Raw genomic sequence first — 15,203 nt, 5'->3', positions numbered from 1 at the left:
TGTTGTATGATTTCTTCATTCCATTTTCTTACTTAAAATTGGGGAAAAAAAAAAAGTAACCACCAGAGGGCGGAAGATATTACATTTCAAAGCGCTTAAAGTAAAGCACTTCCTTCAGGCAGGAAGGCCATCTCCCTAAGCAACCTTGCAAGGTGGAAATACAAGACTATGCAACGCAGACTTCTGGAGCTTCTCTATGTCCTTCCATGTGGAATCCAAGCCTTTTACAATATCTCTGCGCCTCCATCAGCTCTATTATGTCTGCTGCTTGCCAGATAAGTCCTTTGCCAAATAGATGATACCATTTTTTACCTTCTGCTTTCATCAAATTAAGCTCTTCCTTATTCCTTGCTTTGGGTCACCTAAAGTTCAAAGAAATAGTGAATGATTCTAAAGAGCTTTAGGCTGTATCCCTGCACCTCCAGGGCAATCCTATACTTAAAACACAGGAGCACGCATTTGAAAAGACATCTGCACAAGCTCAGAGCTATCTGAATTCCTCCCTGCCTCTGTTTCCTAGTTTCTTTATTTATGAACATTCTCATCTCAGTTTAAATGGCTTCACTATATTTTTTTTGCGTTAATTGACCCATCATAGTTGTATTAATTTTTTGGACTTAGTGACCTGTGTGTGTGTTCTCCGTTGCATCGACTCTTTGCGACCCCATGGACGGTAGCCCGCCAGGCTCCTCTGTCCATGGGATTCTCCAGGCAAGAATATTGGCATGGGTTTCCATTTCCTCCTCCAGGGGATCTTCCCGACCCAGGGATTGAACTTGTGTCTCCTGGTCTCCTGCTTTGGCAAGCAGATTCTTTACCACTGTGCTACCTGAAAAGACATCTGCAACAGCTCAGAGCTACCTGAATTCCTCCGTATCTCCGTTTCCTGGTTTCTTTATTTATGAACACCCTCATCTCAGTTTCTATGACTTTATTTGTTTTACTTTTATTGGCCCATCATTGTTGTATTATTTTTTTAGACTTAGTGACCTAGTTCATGGTTTACCAGCCCACGTGGTAACCAGCTCAGAAATCCTTGCCCTGCTGCTCCAAGCTGACTCACGACCCCAAAATCAAGTATCTCCACTAGAATCTTGAACACCTGTGTCTATGAATCCATACCTTATCTAATGTAGAATGCTCCCCTTACTAATTGCTGGGCTCCTTAAAAACTTAAATGTGGCATGCGTTGTTATTGGTGAAGTTAAAGTGTTAGTTGCTCAGTTGTGCCTGACTCTTTGTGACCCCATGGGCTGTCGTGCTCGGTCCATGGAATTCCCCAGGCAAGAATACTTCAGTGGATGACCAAAACCCATCTAATTGGAAACCCTTTGGGTCACGTAGTTATGGCGATTGCGTTTAACCAAATGGCAAGGCTGGGGGACCTGAGAAGCTTTTTCCAGCCTTTTTCGAGGGTACTCACCCTCTCTACATTTCTGATCTACGGTCATAGTAGATGGCATACTGTCATATCATGACAATATCCAGGTGGTGGTAGACACCGTTCTCTCCGACTCCTGTCATCATCACCAAGGCACACTGCTGGGCTCCCAGATGGTCCAGTGGCTAAGAATCTGCCCACCACGGCAGCGGACACAAGTTCAGTCCCTGATCTGGGAAGGCCCCACATGTTATGGGGACATCTGAGCCTGCTCTCTAAAGCCTGTGCTCCGCAGTGAGAGATGCCCCTGCAGTGAGAAGCCCCCTCACCCCAACTAGAGAACAGCGCTTGCAGCTCTGAAGACCCAGCGCAGTCCAGAATAAACAAGCATACAATGAAAACTTTGAAACATGACTCACCGCTCTCATACTCTGTTTGCAGAAGTGATGGCTTGTGTGTCTCACGCTTTTTTCTGCTCCCTAGCACATCAGGGCTCTGAAGGAGGGTGGTACACTGGGGGTCCACAGGCTGCTGCCTCATGACCCCTTACAGACGCCCTGCAGCCACAAAGAGTCTCTAACCTTATTTAAGCTTCGACTTTCTCTCTTGTAAAACTCAGATATTCCAGGTATTTATTCCCTGAGTTGGTAAGGATTATATAAGTTTAATAAATTGGCTGAACTCAACAGAATGTAATTAAGAAAGAGCCTTTAAACTACCCAGGGGATCATCCTTATTCTTTCTTTATATTTATCATCACATTTATTTCTAAGAAATCCCCATCCAGTGTAAAACAAAAGCAAACTAACAAGTGAACATATAAATACCTGCCCCCCACAAACACACACGTACATACTGATTCAGGCTGAATCTGGGATTTGTTGTTGTCGAGCAGACCTGTAACCATGCCAACCCTGTTTAACCCAGAGTTACTCCATTTTTAGCTGTTTTACATTCAAACTCCCAAGAAAAATGTTATTTCCATAAATGTTTCTGCAACTAGAAACATTTAGAATCTAGAGGATTATGTAGCATCACCATATAACACATCATCCAAGACAGATGCTTTTGAGAACACTAAGTAATAGAAAAATTACAATGAAACATAACCATAACCCAGGACTGCCCCAAGTGAACTGAGAATGTGGACCTCCCAGGTTAAAAGGGAAGTAGCAGAATAGTAAATTCAGCTTTGAATATTAAAAAACCCACCCAAAAGTGGCCTTTAAAAAACAGGAGGAAATTTCATCTGCTTTTCTTTATTAATTCATTTTTAAGTCCCCACCCTGAAATGCTGCTGTCTGATAATGTTGATACTTGATGGTAGGTGCCAGGCTCCTTCCTGGCCCAAAATGGTTGCTTGTGCTCCAGCCATTGGGTTTGTGTTGGAAAGAGTAAAGAAGATTTTGCCTTCTCCCTTTAAAGACATGTCACAGGAATTGCACAAAGCACTTCTGCTAGAACTAGTTACAATACCAGATCTAGATAAAGGAAGGGATTGCTTGGCTGTAAAAGAAAGACTGTATCAGTGGAAACTAACATTTTCCGCCATTGTGACATTTAGAATTATATACGTAAATAGACCAGATGTCTATTCAACATCACACAAAAGTGATCAGATAAGAAAGTTTAATTTGATTCTTTCACCACTACAGCATCTGCTCTGACATTTTTGTGTGTGTGCTATTTTCATCTAATTAACACTCAGTACCTGGTAACTACCACCGAGGAGGCGTCCTTTATTGTTGCAGAAGCTTGAAGTGCAATATTTGCAATGACCCGCGGGGTGGGATGGGGGGTAGGAGAAAGATCCAAGAGAGAGGATATACGTGTATCCAGGTGGTGCTACGGTAAAGAACCTGCCTGGCAATGCAGGAGCTTCGATCCCTGGGTCGGGAAGATCTTCTGGAGAAGGAAGTGACAACCCACTGCAGTATCTTGCCTGGGAAGTGCCATGGACAGAGGAGCCTGGCAGGCTTTAGTCCATGGGGTCACAAAGAGTAGAGGAGCCTGGCAGGCTTTAGTCCTCGGGGTCACAAAGAGTCGGATATGACCGAGCGACTGAGTATACACATACACATCGTTGATTCACTTCACTGTAAAGCAGAGACATAATGCTGTAAAGCAATTGCTAATATATTCCTGCTTAAAAAAGAAATGTACTGAGAGAAACTGAAACAGGGCAGTGTAGAAGCACGCACACATGCACACACTCACACACACACACTCACACTCACACTCACACACACGCGCGCCCAATGAGTACTGCACATATGATGTATCCTAGGCTCCAGGGAAGAAATAACAATGTATCCAGACAAGGAAGCTATTGGAAAGCCTTGGGCTTTATTTGGCACCTGCAGATGGTACATTGATACTTTGGTTACAGGAGAAGGAGGAGGCAGTCCATCCAAATGGGCCAATGACAAGAACAGAGGGGAAAAAATGGGAAAAAATAACCCACTCGGAGCACAGGGTGCTTGTTAAGGAGGAGTGGAGGTGGAGGTGAAAGAAATGCGTGGAGACAGCAAGACTTTGATCCTCCCACACATACCTGTTGGCAGAGCTTTTGCATACATCTACATAAATCATGCAAGCATTTGTGCTCATTCTGGGCACTGGGATGGAGAGAAATAATTTCTCAGCCATCTAAATGTCCCCAGAAGATTCCTCATGTTTTTAACCAACGGAACTCTGTACCTACTATTATACAAGTGACCTCGAGGACAGTCACCTCCTGTAAATTCTTTAAAGAAAACATTTCCATCTCCTGTTTGGGGCAACTTAAAACATCTTCAAAATCTTCCTTGGTGGCTCAGTGGTAAAGAATCTGCCTGCAAAGCAGAAGACTCAGGTTTAATCCCTGGGTCAGGAAGATCCCCTGGAGGAGGGAATGGAACCCACTCCAGTCTTCTTGCCTGGAGAATCCCATGGACAGAGGAGCCTGGTGGGCTACAGTCCATGGGGCCGCAAAGAGTCAGACACGACTGAGCGACTAACACAGCTAATGTCTTCAAAGAAGAGTTCTGAGGTGGAGGGAAAGGGTGACGGTGTTTTTCAGATCAGGCTCAGATTCTTCTGCGCCTTTGCCTAGCGGTTTGTCAAATCCCAGGCACATTTTGGAAAGGAGACTTTCTCAAGATGTGGTTGGAGCTCCTGGCTGTATAGAGAAGCAGACAGACAACACTCCCACATTGAATGGTAAGAATAGTTACTCCAGTCCTCTCACCCTCTTCTTGATCACCTTGCTAAAACCAGGCAGCTCCAAGAAACAAAAGCATTCAAAAAACACAAATAGAGGCTTTTTATTTGTCCTGCTTCTTTACACCTGAAGTGCAGTTTCATCGTGTCCTTTACCAAGTGGTTAAAGTGCTATAAATCGTGACTAAATCTAGTTTGATATTTCTGGTCACTAACATCAAAAATAGGAGAAATGAACCCAAGTGACTTACAAAGTTTGGAGTCATGTTTGTGTCCTCTATGTATACTTGTCGTATCCCTGGTTTTGGTTTTTTCAGTCCACAGAATTTACCACCAAGAAAGGCAAAAGTGAAATGTCAATCTCAAAGAATCACTAATAAGAGATTATAATTCTCTGCTGCCGATCAAGTAAAAATCGGTCATCGAGCTCAGTGCGTTCCGCCTGCCATTTTGATCAGCATGAATTATGGCCCATTCCTTTTCCTGGTTTAAGGAGAATTTTATGAAGAAATATTGCAATATTTTAATTCTTAGGTGCTTCTTTGTTATTCAAGAGGCAATGGTAAGAGTTTGCTTTATAAATGCAAAATCGGTAAAGGACGGAATAAGCATGTGATTGCTCAGTTTCAAAACAGAGACATTATTTCAACTCCTCTTTTCAAGGACAGTTATTTGCAAGTAAGGTGTCTAATGAGGAGAGATTTAGTAATAAAAATACTATGCACAGAAAGGCAATAAACCCGCAGTGTTTTCTTTTATGTGTTAGTTCAAGATACTGCACTTCCTCCTATTGAATGGTCACCTAAGCCAGCCAGTCATAGTTGTTTTTTTTGTTTTAGAAACAGAAAATACATGTGTTTTTATAAACGCATTTGGATTTTGTTTTGGGGACCTCCCTGGTGGCTCAGACGGTAAAGAATTTGCCTGCAATGCAGGAGAACAGGGTTCAATCCCTGGGTTGGGAAGATCCCCTCGAGAAGGGAAAGGCTACTCACTTCAGTATTCTTGCCTGGGGAATCCTGTGGACAGACAAGCCTGGCGGGCTACAGTCCACAGGGTCAAAAAGAGTAGTGCACGACTGAGCATGATTTCACTTTGCATACAAAGTTTTGAGATTTTTGCTTTAAATAACCAAAATGAAATGAAAATAATGAATGAATATTAGCCTGCTTTCGAACACAATGTATATGAAATACCATGATCGAATGACCTTTCTGAAAGAAATCAGCAAAATTCTCAAACTGCCCAGTTACGTGGCAGAGATTCCTGAAACGGCAATGCACACTAGCTTTGCGTAATATTTTAGATTTCCCTACAAATACACAAGGCAACTTCCACAATATCCTCTGGGTTAATTGAACTATGCACTATACATCTGACATTTTCAATAGATTTTAAAGTACCTGTATTTAGATTGAGAGATATAAAAAGTAGAGCTTGCAGAAGAAAGAAAAGTATAAGCATGAGAAGGAGACAGGAGCGGAGCTTGTGTCTTTGGTCTCTAGAAGGATATCCTTCATATTCCCTGAGAAGTTAGATTTGGAAGCAAGTGCTTTTAACAGAAGGGATGAGGGGGGTCAATGAGAACAATCTTAAGGATATTAACTAACTCTATCTGCATCAGTGACTACTATAATGAGGCTATGAATATTCCAGCTCATTCTAGACACCACAGTTCTGGCTTCTGTTTGGTACTATCTTCATGTCTTTCTGATTTGAATTGATTGTTGAGAAAGTAAGATGATTTACCTGAACTCGACTGTTGGGGCAATAAAGACCCTGATAAAGACAGACGTGGGAGAGATTCCTTGGTTTGGTGTCAACAGATGACATTGGCAGCCAGGTCCTTCAAAGGGGAACAGCTAGGCTTGGAGTGGCTTATTAACTTTACGTTTTTTCCTTGAGTGTAATTCCCAGCACACTTTCTTGACCATGGCAATTTGCCAGTTCAACAGCAATGTTTGCCATCGAGTTTCTTTTGAATTTACCATAATGGGTTCTGTCAGAGTGAATACGTAAGGTCACTTTCCCCCATTCTCTTTCATTTCACAGGAAACTACCATCAAATACAAATATACTTGCAGGATATTAAACATCACTTTCACTTAGCCCGAGATTTCAGAGTCTGAGAGAAACAGTGAAAGGTTGCCTGACTCACTGAGTCTAGTGGAGTCAGAGAACCCTCTGGGAAAGGCTTGACAAACACGATGCCTATTGAGGATTCTGTTTTTATTTTTCCTTTAGCTGAGAATGTATCAATCTGCTGAAGCATTTTAAGGATTTGAATTGCTCTGCCAATATTTATTCGGGATGCGACTAGAAGCTACAAAGTTGATTATAAAGCCAGGAAGAGTAGCACAGGAACATTTATTGAGCTAAATATGTTGGCAGCAACTCAACCCACAGGAGGCAGATAAAAATAAATGAAAATAAACAATTACTAATCTGTGTCATTTAGCTCACAGATGCAGTGCACGTTTTCTCAAGCTAAATATGAAACATTCTATATCTGACTATACACACATCAGCCTAGAAACACAATACCAGTTTCATCTTTGCATTTCTTAAAACTTTTTACTTTATATTGGAGTCCAGCTGGTTAATAATCTTCTGAAAGTTTCAGGTGTCCACCGAGGGACCCAGCCATACATATATATGTATCCATTCTCCCCAAAACTACCCTCCCCTCTAGGCTGCCACATAGCATTGAGGTGAGTTCCCTGTGCTGTACAATATCAGTTTTATAAAGCTTAATGTTATGCACACTAAATATATCAGTTCAGTTCAGTAGCTCAGTCACGTCCAACCCCATGGACTGCAGCACGCCAGGCCATTTGGTCCATCACCAATTCCCGGAGCATACTCAAACTCATGTCCATTGACTTGGTGATGCCATCCAACCATCTCATCCTCTGTGATCCCCTTCTTCTCCTGCCTTCAGTCTTTCCCAGCATCAGGATCTTTTCAAATGAGTCAGTTCTTCACATCAGGTAGCCAAAGTATTGGAGTTTCAGCTTCAACATCAGTCCTTCCAGTGAACACCCAGGACTGGTCTCCTTTAGGATGGACTGGTTGCATTGCAAAGGGACTTTCAAGAGTCTTCTCCAACACCACAGTTCAAAAGCATCAATTCTTCGGCACTCAGCTTTCTTCACAGTCCAACTCTCACATCCATACATGACCACTGGAAAAACCATAGCCTTGACTACATGGACCTTTGTTGACAAAGTAAAGTCTCTGCTTTTTAATATGCTGTCTAGATTGGTCATAACTTTCCTTCCAAGGAGTAAGCATCTTTGAATTTCATCATGGCAATCACCATCTGCAGTGATTTTGGAGCCCCCCAAGATAAAGTCTGCCACTGTTTCCACTGTTTCCCCATCTATTTGCCATGAAGTGATGGGACCAGATGCCATGATCTCAGTTTTCTGAATGTTGAGCTTTAAGCCAACTTTTTCACTCTCCCCTTTCACTTTCATCAAGAGGCTCTTTAGTTCTTTGTTTTTTGCCATAAGGGTGCTGTCATCTGCATATCTGAGGTTCCTGATATTTCTCTCGACAATCTTGATTCCAGCCTGTGCTTCATCCAGCCCGGTGTTTCTCATGATGTACTCTGCATATAAGTTAAATAAGCAAGGTGACAATATACAGCCTTGATGTACTCCTTTTCCTATTTGGAAACAGTCTGTTATTCCATGTCCAGTTCCAGCTGTTGCTTCCTGATCTGCAAACAGGTTTCTCAAGAGACAGGTCAGGTGATCTGGTATTCCCATCACTTTCAGAATTTTCCACAGTTTATTGTGACAGTCAAAGACTTTGGCATAGTCAATAAAGCAGAAATAGATGTTTTTCTGGAACTCTATTGCTTTTTCCATGATCCAACGGATGTTGGCAATTTGATCTCTGATTCCTCTGCCTTTTCTAAAACCAGCTTGAACATCAGGAAGTTCACGGTTCACGTGAACTTTGCTGAAGCCTTCATTGCTGAAGCCTGGCTTGGAGAATTTTGAGCATTACTTTACTAGCGTGTGAGATGAGTGCAATTGTGCAGTAGTTTGAGCATTCTTTGGCATTGCCTTTCTTTGGGATTGGAATGAAAACTGACCTTTTCCAGTCCTGTGGCCACTGATGAGTTTTCCAAATTTGCTAGCATATTGAGTGTAGAACTTTCACAGCATCATCTTTTAGCATGTGAAATAGCTTAACTGGAATTCCATCACCTCCACTAGCTTTGTTCATAGTGATGCTTTCTAAGGCCCACTTGACTTCACATTCCAGGATGTCTGGCTCTAGGAGAGTGATCACACCATTGTGATTATCTGGGTTGTGAAGATCTTTCTTGTACAGTTCTTCTGTGTATTCTTGCCACCTCTTCTTAATATCTTCTGCTTCTGTTAGGTCCATACCATTTCTGTCCTTTATCGAGCCCATCTTTGCATGAAATGTTTCCTTGGTATCTCTGATTTTCTTGAAGAGATCTCTAGTCTTTCCCATTATATTGTTTTCCTCTATTTCTTTGCAATGATCACTGAGGAAGGCTTTCTTATCTCTCCTTGCTAATCTTTGGAACTCTGTAATCAAATGGGTATATCTTTCCTCTTCTCCTTTGCTTTTCGCTTCTCTTCTTTTCACAGATATTTGTAAGGCCTCCCCAGACAGCCATTTTGCTTTTTTTTCATTTCTTTTTCTTGGGGATGGTCTTGATCTTTGTCTCCTGTACAATGTCCCGAACCTCTATCCATAGTTCATCAGGCACTCTGTCTATCAGATCTAGTCCCTTGAATCTATTTCTCACTTCCACTGTATAGTCATAAGGGATTTGACTTAGGTCATACCTGAATGATCTAGTGGTTTTCCCTACTTTCCTCAATTTAAGTCTGAATTTGGCAATAAGGAGTTCATGATCTGAGCCACAGTTAGCTCCTGATCTTGTTTTTGCTGACTGTATAGAGCTTCTCCATCTTTGGCCACAAAGAATACAATTAATCTGATTTCAGTGTTGACCATCTGGTGATGTCCATGTGTAGAGTGTTCTCTTGTGTTGTTGGAAGAGGGTGTTTGCTGTGACCAGTGCATTCTCTTTGCAAAATTCTAATAGCCTTTGCCCTGCTTCATTCTGTACTCCAAGGCCAAATTTGCCTGTTACTCCAGGTGTTTCTTGACTTCCTACTTTTGCATTCCCTCTTTTTGCAGTCCCCTATAATGAATTGGACATCTTTTTTGGGTGTTAGTTCTAAAAGGTCCTGTAGGTCTTCAAAGAACTGTTCAACTTCAGCTTCTTCAGCGTTAGTGGTTGGAGCATAGACTTGGATTACTGTGATATTGAAATGTTTGCCTTGAAAACAAACAAAGATCATTTTGTTGTGTTTGAGATTGCATCCAAGTACTGCATTTCAGACTCTTTTGTGACTATGAGGGCTACTCCATTTTTTCTAAGGGATTCCTGCCCACAGTAGTAGATATAATGGTCATCTGAGTTAAATTTACCCATTCCAGTGCTATATTACTATAATACAATAGCAGTGTAGGAGACACATGATATCTGGATCAGGAAGAACCCTGAAGAAGGAAATGGCAACTCGCTCCAGGTATTCTTGCCTGGAGAATTCCATGGACAGACGAGCCTGGCAGGCTACAGTCCATGGGGTCACAGAGTCGGACACGACTGAGCTACTAACACATTTCTGGCCTCAAAACCTGTGGGATCTTAGCTCATCAACCAGGGATCAAACCCACGTGCTGTGCGTTGGAAGGTGAAGTCTTCACCACTGGGCCTCCTGGGAAGTCCACGTGGTGCCTTTGCAGATAGAACACCAAAGATCCAATCCATGAAATAAGTAACGATAAGCTGACCTTTATTAAAACTTCTGCTCTGCAAAATACACTGTCAAGAGAATTAGAAGACATGCCACAAAGAAAATATTTGCAAAAGACACATCTGATAAAGGACTGTTATCCAAACTATACAAAGAACTCTTAAAACTCAACAATAAGGAAACAAACCAAAAAACTTGATTAAAAAAATGGGCAAAAGATCTGAAGAGACACCTCACCAAAGAAGATATACTACAGAGAGCAAGTAAACCTGTGAAAAGATGCTCCATCATTGGCTGTCCACTGGTGCCTCAAAAGGACCGAGAGGGCAGAATGTTCAATCACACAGAGGACCCTTTGAACAGCTTCAGTGTATGAAAGGTGAATCCCAAGCCCCATCTCAGTAGAGGCCAGGAATAAAGATGTGTTTATCCATAAGTGATTTGTGGAGAAACCTCTGGTCTAATGAAATGAATCTCCTAGACCCAAATGGGAGATCTACAGGAGTTTTGCAATTTCACATCATTTGAAACACCATGAGCTTGAACCGAAAGGGACAAAGAGAAGTTTAGGAAGGCGTATAGGGATTCCTTAAAAAACTAGGAATAAAACCACCATATGACCCAGCAATCCCATTCCAAGAAACCAAAATTGAAAAAGACCCATGTATCCCATTGTTCTTTGCAGCACTATGTACAATAGCTAGAACATGGAAGCAACCTAGACGTCCATCAACAAATGAACGGATAAAGAAGTTGTGGTACGCATACACAATGGAACATTACTCAGCCATAAACATGAACACATTTGAGTCAGTTCTCTTGAGGCAAATGAACCTAGAGCTGATTATACAGAGTGAGTCAGAAAGAAGATAAATATCATATACTAACACATATATACAGAATCTAGAAAAATGATAATGAAGAATTTATTTGCAGGGCAGCAATGGAGAAACAGACATAGAGAACAGACTTATGGACCTGGGGAGAGGGGAGGAGAGGGTGAGATGTATGGAGAGAGTAACGTGGAAACTTACATTACCGTATATAAAATAGATAGCCAACAGGAATTTGCCGTACATCTCAGGAAACTCAAAGAGGGGCTCTGTATCAACCTAGAGGGTGGGATTGGGGGGGAGATGGGAGGGATGTTCAAAAGGGATGGGATGTATGTATACCTATGGCTGATTCATGTTGAGGTTTGACAGAAACAACAAAATGCTGTAAAGCAATTATCATTCTGTTAAAAAATAAATTTAAAAAAGAGAAGTTTAAATGAAGAAAGGCTATCTGAACCCCTAAATTCTAAAAGGCAAGAAACAGTCTGCTGAAACCCCTTGGCCCCAAACATATGCTATCTTCCAAAATAAAGGAAGGATGCTGCTGAGGGCTGGGCCACAGGTCCAGAGGACGGGTGTCCAGCCACCAAAGACGTTTTACAAGACTCAAACCCTAATCAAGTTTGCCCAGCTGGATTTCTGAAATTGCTTGGGACTGGTGACTACATTTTTCCTTCCATTTTATCCCTTTGGATCAGGAACATCTGTAACCATGAACTGTTATCTAATGTGTGCTCCACCACTGTATTTTGGGAACAGATAACTTATTTTTCCAGTTTCACAGGCCCACAGATGGAGAGGGACTTCATCCCATGATGGATTATATCCAGAGGCTCAACCGTATCTAACTGAGATGGTGAAATTTGGGCCTTGTGAGTTGATAAGATTCAGATGAGACTTTGGATTTAACTGGATGCTGTAATGGATTGAGCCTTTGGGGGACACTGCAGGGAGACAAATATATTTTGTGTATGAGATGGATACAAATCTTTGGGGGCCAGAGTTCAAACTGTCATAAGCTGGATTATGGCTCCTTGGAGATATCAATACCCCAGTCCCTGGAATCATTGAATACGTTACCTTTCAAGGTAAAAGGGACTCAGTGGATGTGATTAAGTTAGGAACTTGAGATATAGAGGTTATCCTAGATTATCCAGTTGGTCCCAATGTAAGAGATAGGTTGTGGAGTCAATAAAAGGGTGAAGTCAAAAAAAGATGACAGAAGCAGAGGCTGGAATGACTTGCTTTGAATATGATCACAAGCCAGAGAGTGCAGGCGACCTTGAGCAGCTGGAATGGTTAAGGAAGCATATTCTGCCCTAGGGGCTTCCCTGGTGTCACTAGTGGTAAAGAACTCACTTGCCAGTGCAGGAGACATAAGAGATGTGGGTTCAGTCCCTGGGTTGGGAAGGTCCCCTGGAGGAGGGTCTGGCAACCCCCTCCAGTACTCTTGTCTGGAGAATCCCATGGACAGAGGAGACATAAGAGATGTGGGTATGATCCCTGGGTCAGGAAGATCCCCTGGAGAAGGAAATGGCCACCCACTCTGGTATTCTTGTCTGGAGAATCCCATGGAAGGAGGAGCCTGGCAGGCTATAGTCCATGGGGTCACAAAGAGTCACAAAGAGTTGGACATGACTGAAGCAGCTTGGCATGCACGCACATTCTCCCCTAAAGCCTCTAGAAAGAACATGGCTCCACAAATACCTTGGTTTTAGCCCATAAGACGCACTGAGACTTCCAACCTCCAGAAATATAAGATAATAAATTTGTGGAAGGTTATTATAGCAGTGGGGCTTCCCTGGTGGCTTAGCTGTAAAGAATCCGCCTGCCAATGCAGGAGAGTTGGGTTTGATCCCTGGGTCGGGAAGATCCCCTAGAGAAGGAAATGGCAACGCAATCCAGTATTCTTGCCTGGAGAATCCCATGGACAGAGGAGCCTTGTGGGCTACAGTCTATGGGGTCTCAAAGAGTCAGACATGACTTAGCAAACAACAACAACAGTTAAAACATTCCAACAGTAATAGGAGAGTAACACAATGTCATGATAACTGTCATTATTGTGCCCTTACTACTTACACTTGGCCATTCTGACTCTTCAATACAGTATTCCTATCATTTTTTTAAGCAGAAAATATTGAGAAGGAGGGGAGCATTTCTTCATGAAGAAGGGTCCTCATTTTTATTATTGTCTGATGTATTACATTACAATAAAACTAAATACACATGAAATGGCCTCAGATGGACTATTCTAAAGATTTAGTATTTGCTATTTATAAAAATTTCAAAAAATATTTTGATTGACATCAATTCAAAGTTCTAGATAATACCATTTGCCTCCAGCAATCCCTTTTACCCTTGTAATTTGCAACTTTAACCTACAGGGATTTGGGTTACTACAGTAGAAGTGTTGCTACCAATTTTTCTAAAATGGAAATCAAGTTTTACAAGTAGCTTTTTACTTGGCCTAAGAATATCGATAAAAATGTACTAAAAATGAATTTTTAAAAGAAATTTGTGTATGGCTGTTGGGGTTGGTCTCAACTTTGGAGCCATCTGGCTTAATACTTTAAGCATTCTTTTTAAACATTTTAGATTGAAGATTCTTATCACATATTTTAAGCACAACCTACAGTATGTAAATTTTTGTATTTATACACTTTATATAAACTCACTATATTATACATATGTCATATCATATACAAAAACAAGAGAAAGAGACACAAAAATTGAAATGAACTTCTTTTTCTTCTCACACCCCAATAGGTCATTTTATACACCTGCAGAGATGTGTCCAGCCCACCTGGCAGCTGCTGGTTGTATAGCTTGGATGAAAAAGACAAGAAGGCCCATTTGAGGACCAATTTTTTCTTTAGTAGTCACTGTGATCTCTGACAAACTGGATCACTTGATTGAGTGAATTAATTCACGTAAAGTACATCGCTTACTTAGCACTGTTATTGGAAATTAGAAAGAGTTTCACCAACATTAAAGGTGATGGTTTTGGTTATTACTATAGTGTGCTCTGCTAAGTTGATTTAGTCGTGTCTGACTCTCTTCACCCCCATGGACTGTCGCCCACCAGGGTCCTCTGCCCACGGGATTCTCCAGGCAAGAATACTGGAGTGGGTTGCCATACCCTTCTCCAGGGGATCTTTCTGACCCAGGGATCGAACCCGGGTCTCTGTGGCTCCTGCACTGCAGGTGGATTCTTTACCGCTGAGTCACCAGGGAAGTCCTATTACTATAACACTTGTCTTAAAAAACATATTAGAGTTCTTGCTTGTGTCTCTTCTGGGTTTTGGCCATGTTTGGGGGAAAAGTGACTTATGGGATACGAGGCATCACTCTTGGGAAATGAATGCATTTTTAACTTTCATAGTATCTCTCCACCCACTCTGCCAATCTGGTGGATCTGACCCCTCTGACCTGCGCTGTGTTGGTGATTTCCCTTTGAGTTTGCACGTGTAGGTTTGGTAATGCATGTTTTGTGTTTCCGGGTGTTTTTGCACGAGGAACTTGGGGAGAAGGAGAACTGAAAGACGTTTTCTATCCTTTACAAGTTTGGTCCTGTCCCTTCCATAAATTCAAACATAAAATGCTCTCTCTTTTTGCCATACTCATTTATTTGTGGCTACCCTAGGTCTCCATGGATGCAGGAGGGCTTTTCTCTCACTGCGCTGAGTAGGGGCACCTCTCTGGTGGCGGGCACAGGCTTCTACTGTGGTGGCATCTCTTGTCGCCGAGCACGACTCTAGGGCAGAGGCGTCAGCAGTCATGGCACACAGGCTGAGGGGCCCCATGGCTGGAGCAGTCTTCCTGGACCAGGGATCAAACCTGTGTCTCCTGCATTGGCAGGTGGATTCTTTACCACTGGACCACCAGGGAACTCTCCAAAATGCTTTCTTAATCAAATTCTCTATTATCAAGTGGAGAAGGCACTCGCAACCCACTCCAGTACTCTTGCCT

The sequence above is a fragment of the Bubalus kerabau genome, chromosome 4 (genome assembly GCF_029407905.1).
Source record: "Bubalus kerabau isolate K-KA32 ecotype Philippines breed swamp buffalo chromosome 4, PCC_UOA_SB_1v2, whole genome shotgun sequence".
NCBI lineage: Eukaryota > Metazoa > Chordata > Mammalia > Artiodactyla > Bovidae > Bubalus > Bubalus kerabau.
This window is presented reverse-complemented; position numbering follows the sequence as displayed.